The 16661-nt window shown below is 40.1% G+C and overlaps 1 pseudogene; it reads right to left on the reverse strand.

Annotated features, from left to right (window-relative positions):
- Nucleotides 1-15829: 15829 nt before the first annotated feature.
- LOC147458365 (uncharacterized) lies at nucleotides 15830-16445 on the reverse strand (annotated as a pseudogene).
- Nucleotides 16446-16661: the final 216 nt, after the last annotated feature.

A 16661-nucleotide genomic window follows, 5' to 3' on the forward strand; every position in this document is an offset into this window, starting at 1 on the left:
TAAGGTCTTTTAAGCTCCATAAGATGCACGTTGCTCTTTGATAGATACCTCCTTTTGGATCCCTATTGAGATGTAATCATCTCTTCTCTTGGTCCCTCACTGAGGTAAATCTAAAAGCACTTATTGCACCTTGCTCTTTGATAGACCGTCTCCTTTTGGACCCCTATTGAGACGCAACCATTTCTCCTTTTGGTCCCCTGTTGAGATAGGTCTAGAAGCACATATCTATATCCTAATTATTGTTTCCCTTTTATCTTCCCATATTAAATTTAATACAAGAAAATCATTTGGTAAAGTTAGATATTATATTTTATGACCTTACCTCTCTCTTGAAATCATAGTCGTCCTCCACTATGAGGTAGAGAAGATGAAGCCTAGTCATTAGTACACGTTTCTTAGCGGGTAGAGGATCCCTTTTTACCCTACGACATCATTCTAGAATGGATGACTAATCCATTTGGTGCTTGGGAGACTTAGCTGCCGCAAACATGTCTCCTCTTTAATCCATATCATACTTCCAAAGTAGAGTGACAAGTTCTACTTGGTGTTTGGGAAACTTCTTCACCACAAACATGATCATAAGCATGCATACTTCTTAAATTTTGTGCACAATAAAAGAAAGAGAATGAGTCTTATAAGACAAAAACATTGTTCATTTAAAATGCATTTTCATTTTCTTACTCTAGTGTAGCATTGTAAGCATTGACAAGGTTCATATTATTCTTAAGCTAGGTTCCTTGCATCCATCTAGCATCTTTAAAAGGATAATTATTAAAATTAACAAGATATCATTGGATAATGTTATCGTTTCTTAGTACCTTTTCTTCATGCCGAAGAACTGATTAGGGCTGCAACACCTCTTCTTGATCTTCGACCTCTGGTGGGTCCTCCATTATTGGTTCTTTTGGTGGCTCTCCTTTGTAAGGCTTGAGTAGGCTCACATGGTTAGCATTGTGAATGAGCCAATGGTTAGGAAACTTCAACTAATAAGCCATCTCATTGATTGGCTTAAGAATTTTAAAAGAAAGAACCATAGTATCTTTTTGCTAGTTTAGCATAATACTCCTGGTGGCTCGTAGGATTCTTGACCGTAGTATGCTTTAGATGACCCTTGAGAAACTTTAGCAAGACCCAATCATTTTTCTTAAAGGCTAAGGCTCTTCTGTGCTTATTAGTAGCAACCCTTTTTGCCTTTTCTATGAGATGGATATAACATTTTTAATCTTTGGAAAAGATTCTTGTAAGTCTCGGCTATATTCATCAACAACGAAGATCTTCCCATATACCTTAAGTCATAAGGGACTTTTGGATCTTCCCTCTTTAACCTCGAAAGGTGCTTTCCCCATAGAAGTATATACAATGTCATTGTACACATACTCTATAAGAGTTAGATACTTCTCTCATTGAGAACGTTGATCTATTTCCATGACATAGGCTTTTAGTTTATTCAAGAATCTTTAAATTAGTTATTCCACTTTGGTCATCCGTTTGTGGATGATAAGCCGAAAGAGAAATTTAATCTACTTCCTAGATTCTCAAAGAGACCCTTCTATAAATTCTTGGTCATTCTAGGATCTTTGTGGATGTTGGCAAGCCATGATACTTGAAAATTTGAGATCTAAAGAGGGTTGTCATTTGATGTGCCTTAATAGTATTTTTGACAAGCATAGAGTGTGTTTTCTTGCTAAGCTTGTCGACTGAAAAAATTCAAGTTGCTCCCTCGATCAAATTTCAATTTTTGGTATACCACGCATTTTGAAACATACTCTTGTATGTAATTTCATGGTAGACCAACATAAATATATTTCTACTCCTCAAAGAGTAGATTATGGAATCCCTCTTTGCCCCGCATAAGAGAAGCATAGGATTCATACATGAATTTCTTATTGTACGGGTGAGTAACACATAGCCTATTGCCGTTTGGAAGGTAACTATCCTTCAAGGTGAATGGTTCTTTATTTTCTTCCCTAATGCAAAGGTTGTAATTACCTACTTAAAATCTTGGTCAGTAGCATACTCATCTATCATAAAAGATAGATCATTGTGAGTTGCTACAGACACTACATTTACCCTTGGCCGTTAAGAAAGTGCATCAACCACTTGATTGTGCTTGCCAGCAACGTGAGCAATATGAAATTTAAATTGCAAAAACAAAAAATCCCACCTCATTTGTTTTTCGGAGAGCTTGGTTTGCATCATGAAGTTCTTGAGGCTTTGTGATCCATTCGTAGGATGAATGAAGCCCCAAGAGATAGTGCTTCCATGTGCCTAGGGCATGTAGAATAGCTAAAAGCTCTTTTTCGTATATGCCCAAGACCCGTTCATCAGCATTGAGCATTCGGCTCTCATATGCTATGGCAACCCTTCTTGAAGCAAAACTGCTCCAAGGAAATCACCACAAGCATCACATCGGACCTCAAATGGCTTTGAGATATTTGAAAGCATAAGGATTGGTTGGGAGGTAAGCTTGTCAAAAACATTTTGTTCTTTAGTAGTCCATGAGTACTTAACGTTCTTCCTTGTTAAGTCATGCAATGGTCCTGCTATTTGAGAAAATTTAGCTATGAAGCATCTATAGTATGCACACATACCAATAAAGCTTCTTAGCTCATGTAGATTTCTTGGATTAGGTCATGATTTTATTACCTCCAACTTTGATGGATTCATACATATACCATCTTGAGAGATAGCGTGACCTAAATATTGAATCTCTTGTATGATAAATTCACTTTGCTTTTGATTAATGAAAAGCTTATTCTCTCTCACAACTTGAGGGCGGCTGGAGCATTTGTCAAGCCAAAACCTGCAACTTATCAAATATATCTTCTACCCACGGCAGGGAAAATCTTTTTTTTAAAAAGTGATCATATTTAGTGCTCTATAGTCGACACACAAGTGATATGTGCCATTTTTCTTTTGCACTAAAAGTACTGGTGAATAGAATGGAGGTCTCACCATTCCTTTTTCCACCAATTCATGCACTTATCTCATGATCTCCTCTTGTTGAGCTTGTGAAACTCAATAAGGAGGTTTATTAGGCGGTGAGCTTCCTAGTAGAAGCTCTATTGCATGGTCATCATCCCCTTGTTTTGGAGGTAGCTCACTAGGGATGTCATCAATGAAAACATCTTGGAATCCATTTAGGAAATTAGAAAACTCTAATTCCTCTTGATTCCTTTATTGCTACTTGTGAAAACATTAGAATCATTTGCAGTTTCTCTAACAAAAATCATATACGCAAAAATAGAGCTTTTCATTGACTTATCAAAAGCAAGCTATTTACCAGGGATATGGTGTTCCTCGACTCATTAGCATCTATGTACATGTTATTTTTCGTGTAGGTGAAATATATTCTCCCTTCAGGGAACTTCATGCTGGCAGCCATGCGATTGAACCATGGTGCCCCTAGGATAGCGTCCTCATGTTGGAGAGGAGAGATTAAAAAAAATCTTCTTTGTCAATGTAGCTTTGGACATGAAGACTCAACTTCCCAATCAAGGGAGTAATGGAGGATTGCTATCCCTTGAAATCTTCATCGACAGTTACAATATCTCCCATCTCAAAATCTTGAATGCCCAACTTAGTGGCCAACTCTGTTGATATGAAGTTGTGAGTAGAGGGTCAAACAAGATGAAGGAATCATGCTCCCTTACTTTTCCCCAAGCATAGGAGAGGAATGAGCCTTTGCAATGAGTATCCTCTTTTGGAGCTTCAACCATGGAAGCTCTAAGAGTGTCATTGAGTACATTTTTTTTGGGGCAAGAATGATAACCATGTCCTTGCTCCCCACACTGAAAGCATTTATGGTCTTTATGAAAGGCCTCTAATTTTTACCTTTATAAGATCCTTTCTCCTTGGCCTTGTTGTTGTTGGTGTTGGTGTTGCCTTGGGAAGACTTTTGAGCATTGCTCTTCCCTTTAGCTTCATTCTGATCCTTGTTTTTCATGGGCTTTAAATTTCTTCTCACCCCTTGTTGGAAATTGATCCTTGAAGCAACCATAGTGTGGTGGATGGCTTCAGTGATAGGGCTAGGCCATTGTGAGTTGACATACTCGGCCATTTCTTCAGGTAATACCGCACAAAATTGTTTCTTTTGTTTGGAGAAGTCTATTCTTTGAAAGGCTGTAGCTTTGAGATGTAAATCTCAAAACCTGTCTACATATTTGTGGATAGACTCTTTGAAGAGTAGCTTCAAACTTCGCCATTTGATGAGCACTTTGTCCTTGGCATCACTTGCAAGGAATTGCTTCATCATGGAAACTCGTAAAGTTTTCCATGTCTTTGGGGCCTTTCCATTGCCACAAAGGCTAGCCCACCACAGATTCCTGGAAGTGCATATCTACATTGTGTGGCTTGGAGGACTCCGTGAAGCCCTCGTCTCGAAAGGCTGCAACAAATTGTTGGATGAAGGCCAATACATTTTTGGTGGCACCATTGCCATCATAGGTGAGAAAAGAGAGACTCTTTCCTCCCTCTTTGAATTTCTTGAGCTTTTGGGACCTTCGCCATATATGCAGGGTAAGTTTTGCGATGTCCTCCCCTCTTGTATTCTCTAGGAGAATAACTATTGCTTTCGTCGGAAGAGGAGGAAGGTGCAGAAGAAGGAGAAGAAGGTGACCTTCTTCTTGCCTTTTTCTTCCTTTGTTTCCTCTCTTCCCTTTTGGAATGACAAGGAGAAGGACTATGGGTTAACCGTTTCCTCTTAGGAGGAGTTGGCGATCATCTAGACCGCCGTCTTCGTGGAGCCACATCTTCAGAGGAACTTAGGGATTCATTACTTTCTCGTTCTTTGGATTCCTCCTCTCGTATGGGAGAGAGTCTTCTTCTGGGGGTCTCATCAAGAGGCCTCCTAAGCTCTCTCTCCTCTTGGCGAGGAAGGGAAATCCCATAAGCACGAAGTTGTTGAGTAATTTCAGCTTGCAAAGTAGGGTTGCCCATAGCTTGATACAACCTAGTAACAAGATAATTGATAAACATGCGGGCATCATCATTAGCACCTTCATGTGCAAAATCAAAGTTATCAATGTTCATTCTAATCTCTTGGTTATTGTCAGCCATGCTAATTATACTTATGTGTTTACTTAGTGTATTTGCTTTCAAAACCTTAGTTGCTACTCCTCTTAGCCTTTGGGAATAAGCACTTAAGTATCTACACCCACAAAGAATCTCTCTCTCTCTCTCTCTCTCTCTCTCTCTCTCTCTCTCTCTCTCTCTCTCTTTGTGGATCACGGTGCGCGGGCTCAGCTTTGAGATGGGATAATAGCCTATTGCACGTCGTGATCCACAAGTGGATGGAGAAAGATTTGAAATCTAGTTCATGCCTTTTATGCAAGAAGCCTCAATTTTATTGATGATGAAATAGTGTGTAAAATAGTAATCTTGAGATATAGTACTCTCTCTCTCTCTCTCTCTCTCTCTCTCTCTCTCTCTCTCTCTTTCTGTGGATCACGATGCGCGGGCTCAGCTTTAAGCCGGGCTAAAAGCCTATTGCACGTCTTATAAGAATGCATCATGCAGCTTGAAGCATGAATGCAGATTTTATCAACTGTGTGTGCATGCTTATACGAATGCATCATGCAGGTTCAAGCATAAATGCATTTAACTATTGATCTTGTATCTATGTGGCATTTGTGATTTTTTCAGGATGAAGAACCAGGCTACAAAAGGACCTTCAGGCTCTGACAAGGGTACACCTAGGAAGGGAAAGAGCTCTACGCAGGAGTCGCCTATCAAAACAGGTTAGATGCATCATGCATGCATTTCTAAAATTGGTTTTATGTCTTGTAAAATTTCTGAATTTTTTGCACATGCATGCTACAAAAAGAACTTCTAAGTCCCCCAAGGGTACACCTAAGAAGCAAAATGTTCAGCAGGTTAGATGCAGGTATTTACCCCATGGATTCAATTAAAGTGTTGCTTTATTAGGAAAAAGTAGTGTGCACACCACTAGTAAATATCAAGTGGGTGAACCCCACATTTTATGGGTACAACACCACTAATAGGCTGTGTTGAAGTGGTGCACCTGCAACACCCTTTAAAGTTGGGCAGAAACCATGGTTGCATCACTACATAGTTATGCTGATATGGTGCACCATCTCTTAAAAGTGATACTGGACCACTTTAAAGTGCTGGGCAGCACTAAAAAGAGGTAAGGTTCTAGTAAAAACGGGCGATACAATGGGTGCATCACTTTCCAATGGAAAACCCTAACTATTTTGTGGTGAAGCATCACTTTTAAGCGAAGCATCACAATGGTGCACCACTTTTCAGTGGTTTTACACACTTTTAAGGTACCGAATAACGTTCTAGTTAAGAAGCACCACTGTTCTACAGCACTGAAAGTGGTTGACCATCACGCACCACCACTTAAATGTGATTTGAACACAAAAAGTGGTGACCACCACTTTATTGGTGTTTACCACTTTATACCAAATCAAGTTTAGGTTAAGAAGCACCACTTTTCAATGGTCCTACACACTTTTAAGGTACCGAATAACGTTCTAGTTAAGGAGTACCACTTTATAGTGATTTTCACCACTTTATAGTGGTCTTCACCACTACAAACACCACTTAAATGTGATTTGAACCACAAAAAGTGGTGAGCACCACTTTATTGGTGTTTACCACTTTATAACAAATAACGTTCAGGTTAAGAAGCACCACTTTTCAGTGGTCCTACACACTTTTAAGGTACCGAATAACGTTCTAGTTAAGGAGCACCACTTTATAGTGATGTTCACCACTTTATAGTGGTCTTCACCACTATAAACACCACTTAAATGTGATTTGAACCACAAAAAGTGGTGAGCACCACTTTATTGGTTTTTACCACTTTAAACCAAATAACGTTCAGGTTAAAAAGCACCACTTTTCAGTGGTTTTACACACTTTTAAGGTACCGAATAACGTTCTAGTTAAGAAGCACCACTTTCTAGTAATGCTTTACAAAAGTGCAATAATCGTTAGTTCTGCATCTTTGCTAAAAGTGGTGGTTAAGCGCTTTTAAGTGATGAATCTTTACAAGGAGATACCACATTCTATTGGTGTAGCACCACTTTTTAGGAGTGTAGCACCAGTTTTAAGTTGTGTACAACAATTCACATCAGTGTAGCACAACTGAACAGTGGTTCAGCCCACTTTTATGTACTGGAGCACCACTTTAAAATGGTGAAGAAACTGGTGCAGAACTTTTTAGTGTTACCTAACCAGTTTTAAGTGGTTGAGAACCATTTAGTGGTACACCACCACTTAAAAATTTTGCAGTACCACTGAGAATGGTGCAGAAATCATTTCAACCACTTCTTATTGTTGATAAAAAAAGTTTAATTATGGCTCATTACATACTAACATGCATTCTTATATGTTTTTACAGGGAGGTGGACAGTACCACGAGTGGCCTTACCCACTCAAACAAAATTTTGCTTCACCAAGGAAGATTTTCATACCGAATATGGGCTATGCTTGGTTGGCCAGGATCCGAAGCTCCTATGTGATGATGATTTCTCAGATGAGGAGTGGCTTAGTGTATGGCTTTACAAGCGCCACCAAAAGGAGAAGATGCATTTAAAGGGGCTGAGGCCCGAAATGTATGAAGAATGTCTCCTGCTATACCACAAAGTATATCAGGGAGCTTCCCCAAACAACGAGGTAGGCGTGCATTTTGCACATGGATTTACTTGGCAGAAGTGCAAGGCCGCTGAAGATACTGAAGGTTTAGTTGCATGGGTTGTGTATGTTGAAGGTGTTATCAAAATGTTACGCCAACAAAAAACTTTAAATAGGAAATTGGAGAAATGGAGGTCCACAAACGGCCCATGTCTTGGAAGCGAGTGGAAATTTAATGCAAAAAATATGCCTAATTACACTGACAATACTGGCACAGGCTTTGACTGGCAGACATACTCAGGTGGACATCAATTTTCAGGGCAGGCTAAGAAGGAATTTCTAAAGAAGCGGGCCTTTGGCTCAATGGGAACATTTGGAATGTCAAATGTTTCCTCGACTACATTTTCTGCGTCAACGGCTGATGTAGCAGCTATTTCTAACATGACGGCTAATGCTGCTGAAAAGTTAAAAGAGAAGCAGCAATGTCTCGAAGCAATAAAAATTGCTTTAGATCAATCAAAGACAAAGAGAGATGAGCAGGTTTCTTTGATGCGAGGCGCCGCCAAGATCGTAGAGAGAATGAACAAGGATATGGAGGAACTCAAGTTGCATAAGGCTGGGCTTGTACCAAACGAGGAAGCAATTGCAAAGCTTGAGACCTTGATTCAAATCAGAAAGGAGGCTCTCAAAGACATGGGACTTGATATTGAAGTGCACAACCTCGATAACCTAGGTGAAGAGGCAGCACAGTTACAAGTATGTAAGCTTGATTGATTCACCTAGTAGTAGTTGATATTACTTAAAAGTGGTTAAACTCTAATTAGGGAAAAATGGTTAGAGACCATTTTATATGGTAAAAGACCACTTAAATGTGTTTATATAACACTCTTAAGTGGTACCACATAAAGTGATGAAGACTCTTGAAAGTAATGCGCAAACACTTATACTGTTTTATAAAGTACGTAGTGTTATTTTTTTACAGGGTCAGCATGACACTTTGTTATGGGAAGTAGAAGTGGCGACAGGGTTTGTGGAAACAATTATTAATTTGTTCAAGTCAAGAATGCCTATCCTTCCTGTCAGGCCGCCTGTTCATTTGGGATCGAACAATAGCTGTGTGCAGTTAGGTGATTGTGTTGCTTGTGGGATGTCTATCATGCAGACTGTTGTTACCGGTGTCTACATGCTCCGGTGTCAACATCCGTATCACCCACTTTGTTTTGTAACTGTCTGTAAGTCTACCGGCCAGTGTCTATTTCATGGATGTGAGGAACCTTTAAAAGATGCTTTGAAGCTGCTGGCACCTGGAGAGGCAAACATGGATGAGCATGTTGGTACAGGTAATCGATGTTTTTATACCTTATGATATGAAGCTGATTGTAGATTCATTTCTTGACCATTTTGTTTCTTTTCTCCATGTAATTGCAGAGAAAGATCCAATGGAAGGAATCTTTGGATCTCCTGTTGATGGAATATTCTGTGGAACATTCTTCTCTTTGAATGTTCACATAACTTAATATTGAGTATTATTACATTGTCTTTTATGTAGCACACTCCCAAGCTGGGTCATCACGCAAGCCCAATATTGATAGCATGTGTGGTGGGTGCGGGGATAAGAATGCATCCCAGAAACAAGCAGGTGAAGACACTCCGTACCAACAAAAGGCTGAAAAAAGGGCTGAAAAAAGAGCAGATGTAGTGGGAGCTCAAGGTGACGCATCCAAGGAGTCAGCCGAGGTGCCTCTGAAGCCAGAACTTGCAATGAACAAGGACCTAGAGGACGCTGAAAAATCATATGAGAAGCCAATTGAAAAGGATACAACAGTGAACTTGTCTGATGAGGACTCAGAACTTCTTATTTCACAGGTTTGTGCAGAGATTTTGGGGCGTAGGAAAAAGAGGAGCAACACTGAAGAGCGCGCCACACCAAAGAAAAAAGCTAAGGTTGCATCCGAGCCTCCAGAGCCTACTCTAAGAGGTAAAAAATCCAAGGAGCCTTCATCTTCACGGAAAAAGACTATCCTCCAAGCACCCAACCTTAAACCTCCCAAACCAAAGTCCCGCAAGAAACTTTTGTAGCCCCTATTAACCTTTTGTGCTTTGTAGCCTCTTTGTAATTTTGTCTTTGTACCCTCATTTTGATGATAATTAAACGACGGCTTTATTTTTCGTTCACTAGTTGTTTATTGCTCATTGATTGTCTATTTATTGTACTCATATTGTTCATTGACTGTCTATTTATTGTACTCGTATTGTTCTTTCCGACATCATCATGAGCATCTTCAAGTAGAGCTTATTTTTTCTCTCCAGTATCTCCTGCCAAGTGGATTGTTTCCATAGAATTTCAGGAAATTAATGAAATGGAAATCAATAGCCTGGAAGGTATACTTTTCAAGTGTATTTTGGATAGGTTAATATGTCAGTCTGATTGAGGTTTTTAAGACATGCTACTTGTCTATGGTAGAACTTAGCTGGATTGTAGATGTTCAAGAACCAGATGAGAAGGCTGAAGACATAGCAGCTAAGCAGGATGCAGATGTAACACCAGATAAAGTAGAGGAAGACCACGAACCAGCAGTTTGCCCCGAAATTGAGGAGATTTCGCCAAACTGCCCTAGATGGGGATATCTTGTTTCGAATTTCTGCAAGATCAAAAAGCTCATCATCCTTGATCTCGATGGACTATTCGTGAAACGAGATGTAACCAAACGTGATCGAAAGACTGGACAACTTAAACACCCTCCACGTCCAGCTTCCGACAGAGTTAAACTAAAAAGAGTGGATGAGAAGTTGTGGATCTACTACCGTAGAGATGTTGAGCAATTTGTTTGGGATTTGAGGCAAATAGCAGATGCAATGATTTGGAGCACATGTAATGCTGCTAACATTCAGCATATCCTCAGTACATGTTGGCCAGACATATGGGAACATAGGACTTATTACTTTAGGGATCTCTTCTCAAACTGGCAATGTGAAAAGTGGTCGTATTTTGAAGAGATTTCTGGAGCTCCAAGAGACCTTGCAGGTGAACCTGTGTCTTTGAAGCCCCTTTACCATGTTTGGAACAAGTTTCCAGAATAAGACTCCTCTCGGACATTGCTGGTAGATGACTCCAGATATAAAAATCTGCGCAATGTCTGGGAAAACTGTATATGTCCACCCACCTTTGATCCTCTTGATGAAGAACAAGACCCTGATTACCTCATGCGCACACTGTTGCCATGGCTGTGCAGATGGGCACTAACCCCCAATACCCTGGAGTATGCAAAGGCAAACCCCATCAGCAATCCCAAAGATGAACTTTCGAGTCTAGTCTTTGAGCACTTTGTTATAAATGGAGATGAATGAGATTGTACATCCGGAAGTGCCAGAAACGTTATATATTGTACATTCTTGGTGGATATGTAGACGTTTCTGGATAATTGTTGTAATATACTTTTTGTAATATACAGAAGTTCTGGCACTTTACTGTCTCTGCACTATACATGTCTCTACACTTCTGAATGTCTCAGAACCACTTTTTAGTGGTGTTAAACCCCTAAAACGTGGTTAAATTTTTATTATGTTATTGCAACAGTTTTTGTGGAACTGCAACACCATTTAATGGTGATTTTTGGGGGGAGTGGTGAAGCATTATTAACCACTTTTTAGTGGGGCTAAACCACTTTTTAGTGGGGTCAAAACCAATTTTTAGTGGGGCTAAACCACTTTTTAGTGGTGCTAAACCACTTTAGTACCACTAAAAAGTGGTAAATTTTTATTGAGTTTTTCTGAAACTGCAACACTTTTTAGTGGTGATGTTTGGGGGGGGAGGGGGGAGTGGTGAAGCATTCTCAAAAAACTAACATGTCAATTCCATCGTACGTTTACACCAATTCCATCTTGTTCAATCTTTCACTAGATTATATAAAATCAGATTTGATTTACAATTCAAAGGGCATGCTATTGTATATTGCCTCATGGTTTTCATTGGAAAGTTCGAACACTTCTCCTATGCCATCGAGAGCTACAGGCTCCATAGGGAACTTTATTGCCCTTATCAAGCTGGAATATATGAAAACTACTGGCTTGTTATCCCACAGCTCATACAAGTTTGCTTGTAGGGATTTATACCAATGGCACGTGACCATCTAAGTATGCTTCTCTACCTTGTTGCCCCATGCATCAATTTGCTCGTTAGTTGTTAGGCCCTTAGCTACTACACACTTAAAAATGTAGAAGTCAACAGCCTCCTCATTATTCTCTTCAGAAGTGACAGCAAAATTGTCTCCAGGTGTGAGAACATCGCGTAAGGAGTCATAATGACCTGCATAAGTGGCACCATGGAACTCCTCATCGTCTGAGTCTCCGTATGACTGGGAATCATTAGCAAGTGGCTCCAAAGTGTGATATTGCCACGTCTCCACATGTGATCTGTTCATACAGTTTCTCCAATGGCCAAGCCTGCAAGGAAAACAAAAGCATGACAACCGTTTTGATCGCAATGCACAAGTGTTGTTCTCAGAATACCCATTCACACAGTGCATTGCTCTTGAGCCCTTCAATGGTTTGCAGTCCCATTGATGGGATCGCTGAACATCGCCTAGCTTGACCTCCCAGAGCACCCTACTGACCTCCCTCTTTTGCTTGTCATACATAGTAGTTGCTCTAGTACTGAGATGCATTCTCAAAAAAGAGACAACTTCAATTGCACAAGTCAACCGCACGCTATTTTGCTTCAATTTCTCATGAGTTAGAGCCCTTTTAATGACAGCCCCAACCCCATCATGTTCCCCCTTTCCATGTCCTGAGCAAAAAAAATTCCAATTCATTTCCATGCCAGTAAGGCTCCAATATCTAGCAACAAAGTAAAATGGTCGCTTTGCTTTAAATTGTGAAGCTGCGCCATCTGACCAAACCCAATGTTTTTTAAAGCTTAGCCCTTGATCTCTCAACCATTGAGCATGTAAGAGAAAAGCATGTTGCACAAATAAGGTGTCATGTTGTTTATCATCTGAGACAAAAAAGTGCATGGTCTTCTTTATTGCACATGATGCGATGCAGAAATAAGTAATCAGGACAAAGATAGTGACCTGCTTAGTGTACCAATGCATTGACTGGGTCTCATTTTTCTCCTTGAAGGAGTAGTTCTCTGCAAAGTCAACGACGGAGACAACCACATCATCTGGAAACAAAGAAATGCAGTCCTTGAACTGTTGTGCTTGCCACCTAAATATAAAATTGTGAGTGACATACTTCTTCAAGTGGTCTTGGTACACTCGCAAAAGTTCTCTAGGCAGCATTTTCTTGTGGACAATGTCTTTCACAGTGCTCTTTCTAGCTTCATTGTTTAATCCAATGGCACCCACTATATTTTCAAAAAATTTCACAAATACTTGCTTACTCTGCTCAGCTTCTTCTCTTGGACAGATCTGAATATTACCTACACCGCATGCATTGCATGTTCCGATTAAGCATTGGTAGCTATGGAAACTATGTTCTGCAAGTATAGGGCAGAGTATAGACTCCAACAGTGAAGTGGTGCTCATACTTGCATTTTTGTATGCAAGACATCCATGGTTGACAACTTCATCATGATGAAGGCATATAGGGCAGCTGCACATGCAGCAAGAACCATGAAGATCAAAACTTCGAGTCCGCATGTGATTTACTGCCTCTTTAAGGAAAATCATTTGTACATGCACAATACAACAGCAGGTGTAGCGATCCCTCAATTTTCGGACAAAGAACGGTTTCATAGACTCGAAGCAACGTTGCGAAATCTGAATATCTACATACTTTGTCTTGAATCTTAAATAAAGCTCCACCTGCAATATACATGTATACAAATGTTAAAAATAAACTTAGCATTCAAAACTGGTTAAATTGTTTCAAAACATTAAAAAGTGATTCTATATCACTAAAAACTGGTGTGCACCACTAAAAACTAGTAATGATACATTCAGTAGTATTGTTTTACCTGTGAAAATAATGCACCACAAATACAAATTAGTGTAGAAACTAGTAACCATACAAAAAGGTAGAATATTAAGAGGTTGTGTGAGGACAACTTAATAGTGGTGAGAAACCGCATTCAGCGTAACTAAAAAGTGGTTTGGCACGACTTAAAAGTGAATTCAAACCACATGACGGTGATGAACCGTCAATAAAAAATGGTGTGCATTGCTTGAATATGGTGGGCAACGATTAAAAAGTGGTGAGTAAGGACATGAAAGTTCTGGGGAAGTTCAGAACTAGCACTTAAAAAGTAGCTGGGAGGGACAAAATACTAGGCGACAGACCAACATTAGCACTAGATAGTAGTCCAACACAACTTGAAAGTGGAGGAGCTCTTGTGAAAAGTGTTTGGTGACCACTTTAGAATGGTGAGCGACTAGTTCAAAGTGGCCAGTCACCAATTAAAATCTAGCACTTAAAAAGTAGTTGGGAGGGACAAAATACTAGGCGACATACCAGCATCAAAACTAGATAGTGGTCCAACACAACTTGGAACTGGAGGAGCTCTTGTGAAAAGTGCTTCATGACCACTTGAGAGTGGTGAGCAACTACTTCAAAGTGGGCAGTCACCACTTGAACGCGGATTCTGGTCACTTGAATGCGGTTTCTGGCCACCTGAAAGCGGGAACTTGCCGCTTGATTGCAGTGACAAGGTTTTAGATACCACTTGAAAGTGGTGTCTTGCCACTTGGGAGTGGTGCCTCATCACTTGCATGGAGTGATGACTGACGTAGTGACTTAGCACATGAAAGTGGTGTCTCACCACTTGATGACCACTTGAAATTAGTGAGCAACTACTTCAAAGTGGGCAGTCACCACTTGAACGATGATTCTAGTCACTTGAATGCTGTGTCTGGCCACTTGAAAGCGGGAGCTTGCCGCTTGATTGCAGTGACCAGGTTTAAGCTATCACTTGAAAGTGGTATCTCACCACTTGACGACCACTTGAGAATGGTGAGAAACTAGTTCAAAGTGGGCAGTCACCACTTGAACGCGGATTCAAGTCATTGGAATGCAGTGTTCGGTCACTTGAAAGCGGTGTCTCACCACTTGCATGGAGTGATGACTAACGTAGTACTCTGCACATGAAAGTGGTGTCTCACCACTTTATGACCACTCGAGAGTGGTGAGAAACTAGTTCAAAGTGGGCAGTCACCACTTTAACACGTTTTCTTGTCACTTGAATGCGGTGTCTAACCACTTTAAAGTGGGAACTTTCCGCTTGATTGCAGTGATAAGGTTTTAGTTACTACTTGAAAGTGGTGTCAGACCACTTGGGAGACCACTTGCATGGAGTGATGGACTGACGTAGTGACTTAGCACATGAAAGTGGCTTCGCACCACTTGAATGCGGTCAAACACCACGTAAAAGTGGTTTTTATACGTGTAAGTGTTGTGTCCACCGCTTCATTGTGGTGTGACAGCACTTGTAAGTGTTTACTAACAAAATGTGTTCAAACTCCACTAATATGGTTTTGGTTACCATCATAAGGTGGTGGGCACCATTCGTGCAGCAGCAGTAAAAAGTCCATGGCATTACTATAACTGTTGCACCATGACTAAAAGCTGCTACATCACTTGGAAAAAGTGAGTTGCACCACCAAAAACGTTTGCACTTGTAACACCCCTACGAGTTTGTAAAACACGTCTATTAGCATTGGGTAAACAAGACTTTTTAGTGGGTGAACACCACTTTGTAGGGTTTACGGTGAAGCGTTGGTGCATTTCTAGTAAAAACTGTTTCTTGAACATTCAAACCTGCTGCAAAACATTAAAAAGTGGTTCAAAGACACAAAAAAGTGGTGTGGAAACACAAGTAAAAGTGCTTCAAAAACATTTAGAACTATTGATCAAATTTTAGAAGTGGTTCAGATACAATTAGAGACCAGTATAGTAATGTTTCACCACTTTTTAATGTTGCAGCACCACTAGAAAGTGGTGCAAAACACCAAAACAAGTTGTAGCACTAATAAAAAGAAGTATAGAAACATAATGTTATGGCAGTAATGAGTTGTAGCACCAATAAAAAGTGGTATAGAAACATAATGTTGTAGCAGGAATATGAGTTGTAGCACCAATAAAAAGTGCTAAAAAAATATATCAATTACCTGAGGCTCCTCAAGAAGGTGGATTGGATGCTTTACATATGAACATCTAGCTAGTCTCTTACTGCAAACATCTTTCTTGTTGGGAGACACCCTCGTCTCATCCGTCCAAAATTGAAAGACTATGTCTTTAACAGTTTGAGTGATGTGAGTTCTCCGTGCATCATCTCTATGACACGCAGATGCAGGGAACGAACCGTCGGATTCACTTGACACTATTAAGTGATGTTTGGTTGAATATAAGTTTCTTTTGTGGATCCCCATAAGCTTGGCAGCTTGCGGTATGCTCATGTCAGTGTTTTGCTCCTTGCTTCCACCATTCACCAACATCATCATTGCTGATTTCTTCACAAAAAACTCGTCTGAAGATCTTGGGACCTTCACATGATTCAAAGTGTTGCGGATGTTTCTCAGCATAATTGCTTCCAACTCTTTGGATTTACTCTGCATAGTAAGGAAGCAAGGATGTTGAAGAAGTTCATCAAACATTTCCTTCCTACCACTTGCATCCATTCCCACGGTTAATGTATCAAAGTGTTGTACCATAGATTGACATATCCTTCGTTTCTTTCTTTCATCCATCTCCCCTGTATTGCTTTCCGTCACAAAGTTGACCGTTGCCTGACGCTGCTTTCGTTTCTGAGCAGCCCAATATTCCCTCATTAATTTTCTGCGCTGAAGTTGAGCTTCTCTACTCAATGACGATGAGCTGATAGACAGTTCTTCACTGTGCTCCATTGTTGTGGTACTTTCAAAGGATTGCTCTACAAGAAATACAATACAAATCATAACTACACTCTATACTTTTAATTAATACATGGCACTTCTTGCGCTAATTAGCAAGATACTAACAAAGAATAATAAGTGTGTACATACCTCAAGAATCATCAAGTAGATGAGGAACCTATAGAGATAGAGTTCGTGAGAGAGAGAGAGAGAGAAAGAGTGCTAAGA

Source organism: Adiantum capillus-veneris, chromosome 5 (assembly GCF_014529385.1).
Source record: "Adiantum capillus-veneris isolate H3 chromosome 5, ASM1452938v2, whole genome shotgun sequence".
In the NCBI taxonomy this organism is placed as follows: domain Eukaryota; kingdom Viridiplantae; phylum Streptophyta; class Polypodiopsida; order Polypodiales; family Pteridaceae; genus Adiantum; species Adiantum capillus-veneris.